Source organism: Pan troglodytes, chromosome 13 (assembly GCF_028858775.2).
Source record: "Pan troglodytes isolate AG18354 chromosome 13, NHGRI_mPanTro3-v2.0_pri, whole genome shotgun sequence".
Taxonomy (NCBI): Eukaryota; Metazoa; Chordata; class Mammalia; order Primates; family Hominidae; genus Pan; species Pan troglodytes.
This window is the reverse complement of record NC_072411.2, coordinates 48,627,188-48,637,256: the sequence shown is the minus strand read 5'-3', so window position 1 is coordinate 48,637,256 and position 10,069 is coordinate 48,627,188. Positions and strand designations below refer to the sequence as shown.

The 10,069-nt window shown below is 37.1% G+C and overlaps 1 pseudogene; it reads right to left on the bottom strand.

Moving 5' to 3' along the window:
• Nucleotides 1–3,962: 3,962 nt before the first annotated feature.
• Nucleotides 3,963–6,164, bottom strand: LOC470552 (poly(A) binding protein cytoplasmic 1 pseudogene; annotated as a pseudogene).
• Between the last annotated feature and the right edge of the window lie 3,905 nt (nucleotides 6,165–10,069).

Here is a 10,069-nt window from a genome sequence, read left to right as displayed (position 1 = left end):
CATCCACCAACATTTCTATGATATCTGCTGGCTGAGAAATTCATCAACATCTCTTTCTGAAATATCTTCATGTTTGGGTTAGAAGAAGGAGCCAAAATAGCATATTATTACACCAACTTCTCAGGAACTAAAACTTGGAAAAGTTCCTCAAAATATAAATATACAGGCATATAAATTATTCACACCTTAAATTATTCTCACCACTGTAGAATCTCAGAAGCTAAATAGCATCCCAAAATTAGATAAGTAAACCTATTTGCAGAGAACTTTGAGGATGGGTAATGCCATATAGCCTTTTCTTGTATTTCCCTATATCAGAATTTTGCACTGAGTAGGGCATCTATAAAACATTACTAAGTTACCAGTGTTTAAATTTCCATGTTACATTGTTGCTAAATCTGTGAGATAATTATGACCAAACTGATTGTAATACCTAGAAAAAGAAAAACAAAACAACACAACAGTATCTTAAGGCTTAATTCCAGAATAACTCAAGTCAATAAAAAGTTGTTAATATACAATCAGCCTATGACTATCTACATTATACATCTTTCACTGATACATTTAGCATATAAATAAGACTTTAATATGTATTACCACACACACAAACACATTTTAGTGTTTCTAAAATACTGATATTTGTATTAATCTGATCTGATTCTTTAAGTCCTTTGAAATTAATACTAAACCAATATGTAAGAAGGAAGAGAGGTGAGGATTTCCATAAACTTGGTCAACAGTTTCAAAAAGAAATACAATCCGATCGGGATTTTATTTGATTTCCTCCAGTTCCATAAGGTGAAAAAAAAGATTCAATGAGAGGAGATGGCATTCACCCATCCATTTAAAGTCAGTGCTGTATTTCCAAGGGCTAAAACAGTTACAGTTGCACTGTTCATTACTTTGGAACTGTCACATTTTCTAGTATGACAAGATGTATTATGGATGGGGGGTTTTATAGATGTGGAGAAATCTCTCTCAAAGTTGTTTATTTGATTTTCTCCCCTTCTGCCTCTTTGTACTTCAGCGGCCAACCTTGGGATAATGGGATTACTTTATGCCTTCCACATCAGGCTCTGGATGAGTGCGCAGAGGCCAGTGGCAAGAGAAATAAGATGGTTGTAAAAATGCAAACGTTGGAAGTTAAAAAAGGTGCACCCAATAACTTGCCCTTAAATTTAAAAGGAACTAAATGAGGAACTTCTGGACAATTTATCTTACTGTTTACTGATAACAAGTCACTTTGTTTTTATGTGCTCAGTCTAGTATTCCATAATTTATTTGAAAGAAGATGAGAAATAATGTAGATAAATGATGAAGTGTCAGGGTCTGACACTCTTAAATGAAGCTATTATGGTCAAAGAGAAAACGTAAAACCTGCGGCTCATTATGAGAGTGTTCTACTTGTCAGTTAAGTGAAAAGGCCTGGAATGATTTCCAGTTTATTTGTCATTGCAGTTATTAAAGCTGTCTTTTTGGTGCCATGAAAATGAATTGAAGACTTTATTCGAAGTAAATTTGTACTAAAGCTTTCAGATGTATCTTATGTGAGCTCAGTGAGGCAAGGAAGCAGCTTAAAAGCTGAAATACTACAAGGAGACAACTACCAAAGTCTTTGAAACACACAGAACACATAAGTGCTGATAAATGAAACGCTTTTTTGACTAGGAAACAAACTTTTGACTGTCATAATGGAATAAGATTGGTAATGGGATATAATACTTACTAATTGTTGGAAGATATTTTATCCCTATGAGGAATGAATTGCCTACATATTTTAGTAACAGTTCTACCAGCCTATCTTTCCAAATATTGATTTATAAGAAAGGTTAAAGAATGCATCATTTTTGATAATACATACTTAATACTTAGTAAAAATTAATAGAATAAATACATCATAGAAACAAAAAAAAGTTTAGTATTTTTTGAGTAATAATAACTGCTAGGCTAGAACGATAACCTCTTAAAAACTTGGAAAGAAGTTCAAAAAACCAGAGTAGCATATTCCATTTTCCTAACTGAATTATTGGACTGCAAAACGCTGCATCTTACTGCAAAAAATAAATATATTATTGACATTTTTATCTTACAGGACTCGTCTTCAAATACCTTACATCCTTACCGAGGTGTGAGAATAACCTGTACTTTAGCTTAAGTTAGAAGAAAATCACATCAGATGGACTACTGACATGGTTGAGATGGATTTTTTTTAAGCATTGAAAAAATTAACCCATTTGTTTCCTTCTTTCATGGCTGAGAGGTCTTTGCTGTTCCCTTGTGCTACTCTGGCAATCACAAATATTTTTTGCATTGTTTAGTTATGCTTTTTGAAAGTTTAGAAGTGGATATTAATAGGGATACCTAAAGAAAAATGGATAGACTATATCAGTTTTTCACCTCACCACATTAAATAAGAAGAATCACTAAAATGAATATTGTATTTCAGGCCCAAGAAATCTTCCAGTCATGCCGTTGACTCTTTATTGTGGATATTACAAATGTTTTGACACATCTTCAGGGTCAGTTTACAAAGAAAACGGATTCTGCATCCTCCTCAAAGGTAATTTTTCAGTGTTTCCATCATATTTTATAGCCATTTTCAGTGATATTGTCAGAGTAAACAGTCTACCAGGCTCTTTATTATATGCCTTATTTTCAGGCATTTAAATGTGTAAAACCTCCCTTTGAAATCAAATTCGTTTTTATATTTGGGATATTTGAAATATTCCTATAGCTTTGATGTTCTAATAGCTACAAATCCCAATGAGGTAAAAATATATGCTTTACAAAATCATAGCTGTGATGTGACAGTGAAGAAAGCTATACAACATAGCACTTGCTAGATAAAGGTGTAGAGAGTTTAGATTTAACCTGTTTGAGAGTTAGATTGTGTTTATATTCCTATTAAGGTTTGAAACAAACAAAATGGTTGAATAGGTTAAATAAGCAATTACTTTGGAAAAAATTAGAGTAATCCTTTGATTCACATATTAGTATTAATGCATACACATCTCTCTTTTTTTGTTGTTTGTTTTTGAGACAGAGTCTCGCACTGTTGCCCAGGTTGGAGTGCAATGGCGTGATCTCAGCTCACTGCAACCTCTGCCTCCCGGGTAGCTGGCTCAGCCTCCTGAATAGCTGGGATTACAGGCACCTGCCACCATGCCCTGCTAATTTTTTGTATTTTTAGTAGAGATGGGGTTTCACTATGTTGGCCAGGCTGGTCTTGAACTCCTGACCTCGTGATCCGCCCACCTCAGCCTCCCAAAGTGACGGGATGACAGGCATGAGCCACCACACCCAGCCACATCTTCCTTTGATGTGTACATACACTACATAATCACCTTATGTTTTTGAGCCTATTCAGGTTTTTTAAAACCATTTAAAGAATTTTTATTAAACCAAGAATTTCATAATCCAAGTTATATTTCCTTGTTTAGTTATCAATTCTGTTATTTAAAACATAACTGACATTCTGAGCTTTTCCACAGTTAAGAGTTAAAAAATTAAAGGAATGCTTTAAATTTTCATACTTTGCTGAAAATTATTTTTCCCAGGATCTATAAAACATTAATTTGTTTTTAATTGTTTTTTTTTTTTTTTGAGATGGAGTTTTTTTGCTCTTGTTGCCCAGGCTGGAGTGCAATGGCGCGATCTTGGCTCACTGCAACCTCTGCCTCCCGGGTTCAAGCAATTCTCCTGCCTCAGCCTCCCTAGTAGCTGGGATTACAGGTACCCACCACCACGCCCAGCTAATTTTTTGCATTTTTAGTAGAGATGAGGTTTCACTATGTTGGCCAGGCTGGTCTCGAACTCCTGACCTCAGGCGATCCACCCCAGCCTCCCAAAGTGCTGGGATTACATGTGTGAGCCACCACACCCAGCTTGTTTTTAAATTTTCCTATTTTTTTGTTTTCTTTTTTCTGTTATTTTCAAATCAATAAGTAATCTAGGACTAGTAAGTTTGCTAGACTTGGTATTTCCTCAGTACATAAGGTTCAAAGTTTGCTTTCCTTTTTTGTTTATATTTTGTAATTTTTTTCCATAATATTTTAGTTTTTTGATGTTTAGATATTTTTCTTTGTTGAAACACAAGTTTTTTTTGTTTTATTGTTTTTTTGTTTTTTGGTGGTCCCTGATCAATTTTAAGCAGTTGGCACAACAGTAGCACTGTTAATTGCTTTCTGGAGCCTCTTTCACATGGTAGGCTTGTAGTACAACTACAGCTTCAGAGACTCTGGAGACACAAGCATATGAAGAAGTTTTAAATTATCAAGCTCCAATAACATGCCAGTGATTTTACCAGCAAGAGTAGGGTGCGTGGCTTGAATAAGAGGAAAGAGTCTTTCACCCAATATCTGCTTCTGCTGCTGAAGAGGGGCAGATGCTAACATGGAAGCAGTCAAAAGTTTTTGACCTTGGACATGAACAGCAAGCTGCTTCCTGGTAACCTGTGGATGTGCTTTAAGATGCTGCTGAGGAATGAGAATTCCTGAAGCATATTTGTACTGTGGAATGATGTAGACCGCAGGAGTGGAGCCAGCAGCAGCAGCTACAGGACATGGACTAATTGTCTGTATTGATGAGTTAGCAACATACTGTGTGGACATGACTGGTGGAACCTGTGAAGAAGCTGGTCTCAGAGTGGTGGTTACGAGCAGCTGAGCGGATAGCACAGGTCATATTTGGAATGGATAAGGTCTGACACTCTGAGCAGCCCAGGGAGGACTTGGTCTTAGTTGAGCAATTTGGCCAGGAGGATAGTATGCAGCACGGTTCTGGGTCTGTGGGATAGCTGCCACGAAGTAACATGTAGAAGGTGCTGGCTGGTAGGGGTTGATTACAGGGTGGGGCACAACTCGTACACTTGCCATCTTCTGCATATATTGGTTAGTGAAGTGAGCCAGGCGCTGTTCTTTGCACTGAGCTAAAGCTACATGCAATGGCTTGCTGGCCACAATTTTACCGTTCATTGCTGTAACTGCTTTAGCTACTTCTTCTGGGGAGGAGAAACATACAAAGCCAAACCTTTTGCTGCAACCACCCTCCATCATAACATTTGCACTATTGATTATACCAAATGGAGAAAATTCTTTCTGGAGACGTTCATCATCAATACTCTCATCAAGATTTTTCACACAAACGTTAGCACCCTGGTATCTGGTGATTCTATCTTGCTTCATCTGTTCAAATTTGCACTTAAGTTCTGTCTGCCCTTCCACTTTTTTCGGAGCTAGACGAATGTAAGTTTGATTTCCACTGAACTCCTTTCCATTCATCTCATCCATAGCTGTCTGTGGATCTTCATGCCTTTCAAAGCTTACAAATCCAAATCCTTTGGATTTTCCACCTTCATCAGTTATTACTTTTACACTTGAGGCAGGTCCAACTTTGGACTCTTTTGCCCTAGCTCCAAGTTCTGCTTCTTGTTCTTTAGGAGACCTAAACCGTCCAACAAATACATTGAGACCATTCAGGAGCATCCCACCCATTTTTTTCAATAGCTCCTTCAGCTGCTTCCTGTGTCTCAAAGTGTACAGATCCACAGCCCTTAGAACCATTTTCATCACAAACTACCTTACACGAAAGGAAGTTACCAAAAGCAGCAAATGCATCACACAGTGCTTTCTCAACGGATTTGTCCTGGTTTTTAACGAATACGTTGCCCACTCCACTTTTGCGCAGCGATAGATTGCGCTGAGACCACAGGACTTATACTGGCTTGCCCTTTATAACATCAAAGTTCATGGTGGCCAGAGCACGCTCCGCGTCGGCCGGCTGCAGGAAGTTCACGGACACGTAGCCCACGAAGAGGTGGGTGAGCCAGTCCCTAAAGACCCGGATGGTGAGGGTGGACCTGTCGAGCTAAACTTGGAACATCAATTCAGTCACGTCGGGGTGCAGGTCCCCCACATACAGCGAGGCCATGTGGTAGCTGGGGGCGCTGGGGTTCATCGCGGCACGGCTGCCCACAGGGCTACAGGCCGCGACCCTTTCGTGACAGGAGGAGAGCGAGTGCCGGGCCGGGGGTCTCGCAGCCGGGGGCGGGGAGCAAGGGCACGCTCATCATCCGATGAGCCGAGGGACAAACATCATCCGAATCAGAAACAACTCACTGGCCACAGAGCGAGGTCGCTTGTCCGCCGCTGTCTGCTGGCTGCCGGTGTCCGGTTCGGGCGGCGGGAAGGCCTGGGTCTCGTGGTTCCTCCTTACGGCTGCTGCAGGGCCGCGGGTGGGGTCGGTTTTGGCTGCTGACAGGGTTATTTAATAAAAGGGGAAGAAAAAATATTATAGTAACTCTCTGGAGGAGTAGATGCCGATTTGAGGGGATATTTTTAAAAGATTTTTTTAGACTTTTCTTGAATTTTTAGTAAATGCATGTTGTCCTCAGCCTCAGCACTAACCGCCAGGGAGAAAGGCTATATTCAAGTTTTTATGTCAAGCTAATTAGTTCCTCTGATCAAATATATTTTATCCTGGTTTATTTACTTAGTATGTAGATGTCAAACACTAAATTAGTTGGATGACAAACATTGCAGTTTTTCTTTTTATTGAGCTTATGGAATAAAGAAGGAGGCAGTATCATAAAACATACGAAATACATGTTAAGTGCAATTAAAGGACGGCATAGGAGTTCAGAGGTGTCTAATTTAGCTAATGTTTGTAGGCAAGGAAGACTTCCCAATGGAAAAAGATTCCTGACCTTGAATATTGAAGAAACAGAAGAATTGACCCAGTAAGACTATATCAAAAGGATCCTACCTGCATTTAGGTTTCCATAAACCAACAATCCTAGTTCCTTTCCGTTCAGGACACTAGGCCAGATTTCTTTGGGAGAAAAACCATTGAGCTTCTTCTTCCCCAACAAAACACTTAGAGTCAATGTGGGACTCTAGCTATATTAGTAATAGGGAGTTCAAAGCCCATGAGGTTAGAGATGATTTGCTTTATTATAAATAGCCATAGATTAAAATCATACTAATTTCCCTTCTTTCTCTTTATAAATATGTATTCACAATGCCTACATACAGAATTAACATGTGGTTATTAAACGACAATGGGAAACAAGAAATTTAGAAATTTACCTATTCTTTTACTATATGTTTACATAAACATAAAAATAACAGAAAAATTTTTTTTAATGTTCCAGGTGCTTTTCTTAAAGTTTTAATTTTCCATTTTTCCCTAAAAGCATGACAAGTAATTTTAAAATTAAACTATAAATCATTTGGTATTATAGTCTCTATTAATGATTCAATTTCCAGATTAGATTGTTTATTATAATATGCCAACCTAAGGTATTAATCAATGAATATGTGTTTATTGGTTATGCTTAAGAATTATTTTCAGGAGGGTAAATCTGTGCCTCTGAGGCAAATATTAAATAGACGTGTCAAATATTTTATTTAACCTGTTAATTAATGAATGGACCAGGAAAGTTAAAATCAGTTCAAAGAACATTTGATGAGGTAGGTATAGAGGTAATTTTAAGAAAACATATTAGGGTGAGATTCTTGGGTTAGATATAAAACTAGTTAATGTCTTTCTGGGCAATAAATTGTAACTTTCACAGTTATCTCTTCATTGGAGAGAAATGATTTGCGTATTTACCTGAGAAAAATCTGTACATTAGGTTGTGTTCCTAAAGAGTTGTAAATTTTGAACAGTAAATAGAAAAGTAATAAAAGAGCACCTAGTAATCTATTGCTTGTTTCCAAACTTCAGGTGATTTTTCCAATAGTTATATGTAGGCACTTCTTTAAAGACATTATTCTAAAATTCTGTCACTACACTAGCACCTAAGTGTGGTTTGATTAAATTGGTGAGTCGCTTCAATACTATACCAAAGTAGACAGTGTTCTTGGTTTTTATGCTAAATTGGCTGCTTACAATTTTTGGTTTGGTCAAGATCTTATTTGATATGAAATTTTTTAAAATACGCTTCCTAAAAATGGTCTGATAGATCTAGGTGCATTATTCTCATTAAAAGAGAAGGTAAAACTTAAGTCATAGTAATAACTGTTTTAAAGAGATGGATGAATAAGGAAGGAGTCTCTTTATAATAAGGAAATGCATTTAAAAATTGTATAGTTATCGCATGCTGGATATAAACTGAATTGTGTCCTCCTAAAATTCATGTGTTGAAACCCTAACCCTCAATGTGACTGTATGTGAAGACAGAATCTTTAGAGAGGTAATTAAGGATAAATGAGGTCCTAAGAGTGGAGCCCTAATCCAATATACCTGGTGTCTTTATAAAAAGAGGGAGAGACACCAGGAATGCACCCACACAGAGAGGAAAGGCCATGGGAGGACATAACAACAAGGTGACCTTGAGTACACAAAGGAGACTGATCTCAAGAAAAACCAACCTTGCTGGCCTCTTGATGTTGGAATCCCAGGCTCCATGACTGTGAGAAAACAAATTTCTGTTGTTTAAGCCATGCAGTCTGTGGCATTTTGTTATGATTTTCCTAGCCGACTAATACAATCTTTATTCACTAGAACATGTTTTTGGTGAGAATTAAAGCTTGTAATTTACAATGTATATAAAGGCACATTAGTCATAATTATTAAATAAATTGGCTACATTAACTAAATTGGCTATTAGACACATTAGTGATAATCACTTTATTCCTAAAAGTGCATAGGTTAGAAAAAACTGAGAAACCAAAGAAAACTACATAATAAAATCCACCAAAATATTTCTTATAAAATGTCTTAAATTATCAGCTCATTCTTTTGCCCTTACCAGCATGTCTCTTCCATTTTTTAAAAAACTAATTCATCCTATTTTCTCACTTCTCAAAATGCATATTCTCCATTCTCTGAACTGAAACAACGATAAATATCTTGTTTAATTACTTCTAAGAGAACATGCCACTAGTTTCATAGAACCTGACTCCATTGGACAGCTGGTCATGTTTCTTAATCCCAGTCTGCATTGCTCCTGGCTAGTTCTACTCACCAGAAGGTGTTGAATGAAAAGGGCAATTTGAATCACAGTCCTGCCTTGCTAAGGCTTTGTTCAGCAATATCTGTTTTTATTTTTACATAGACTTAGAACTATGTAGTAGACTAAATGTGACAAGCATGCGACCATTTTCCAAGGTCGAATACTCTTCAGAAAGCCAGATTTGGGGTTTTATTCAGTGATATTTTATTTTTCCTTTAAGAATCATAGACAAATGTTGAGGAAAAATAATACGATAAAAAAGTTACTCATTTAATCCTATTTGTATTCTAAGAAAAAAAATTTAATTAAAAAAGTCTGATTGAATCCCTGATAGTTTTGACATGCTAAGTAGTACTGGGAACCCTATTACTTCCTCTTGGCTTTGCTTTCTTTACCTATATTCTTCCTTATTTTCCTTTCCAACTTTCCATAGTCTTTTTTAAAAGGGAAGATCTTTTTTTTTTCTTCTACTCATTGATAGTTTGAGATTTCAGACCTCTTCTGGCAGCTTTACCAAATGATAAAAACATGAAGCCTGGTTGTTTAAATCTCTTACACAAACAGTATGAACTCCTTTTTGTGGTCCAGAAAAAAAGAGTCAGCCACCACCATAGTGAGTGCTGGTTACATGAAATAAAACATGGGCAAATTCTTATTCACTTGGCTTGTTTCTTTGAGCCCCGTTTTCAAGCATTAAGAGCAAACACCATGTAAAATGAATTATATATTCCAAGAGAAAGGAGTGGCAATTTCTTTGGTATGTTTGCCTTTTCTTTTGAAAAGATAAAATCAGCCTTCAGTTTTAGTAGACATTCCTTTTCGAATTGAATCACTGAGTTAGTGAATAATACAGAGTTTGCATGGCCATATGTTGGATGCAAACACCGAGCCTAGGGTAATTGAAATGACTTCCTCAAGATCACCCAAGAGCCACTGGAGGAGTTTTGCTCCCAGAACAATAATTTTTTTTTTTTTATGTTGTCACATGGCTGTAAGAAACCTATACCTGATGTCCAGGATATTTCTCTAAATAAAAGGTAATCAGTGGTCAGACATGTGGCGAATATATTAGACTGCTGCTCTTACCCTGGTGTGCTATTATTTGAGGCTTAT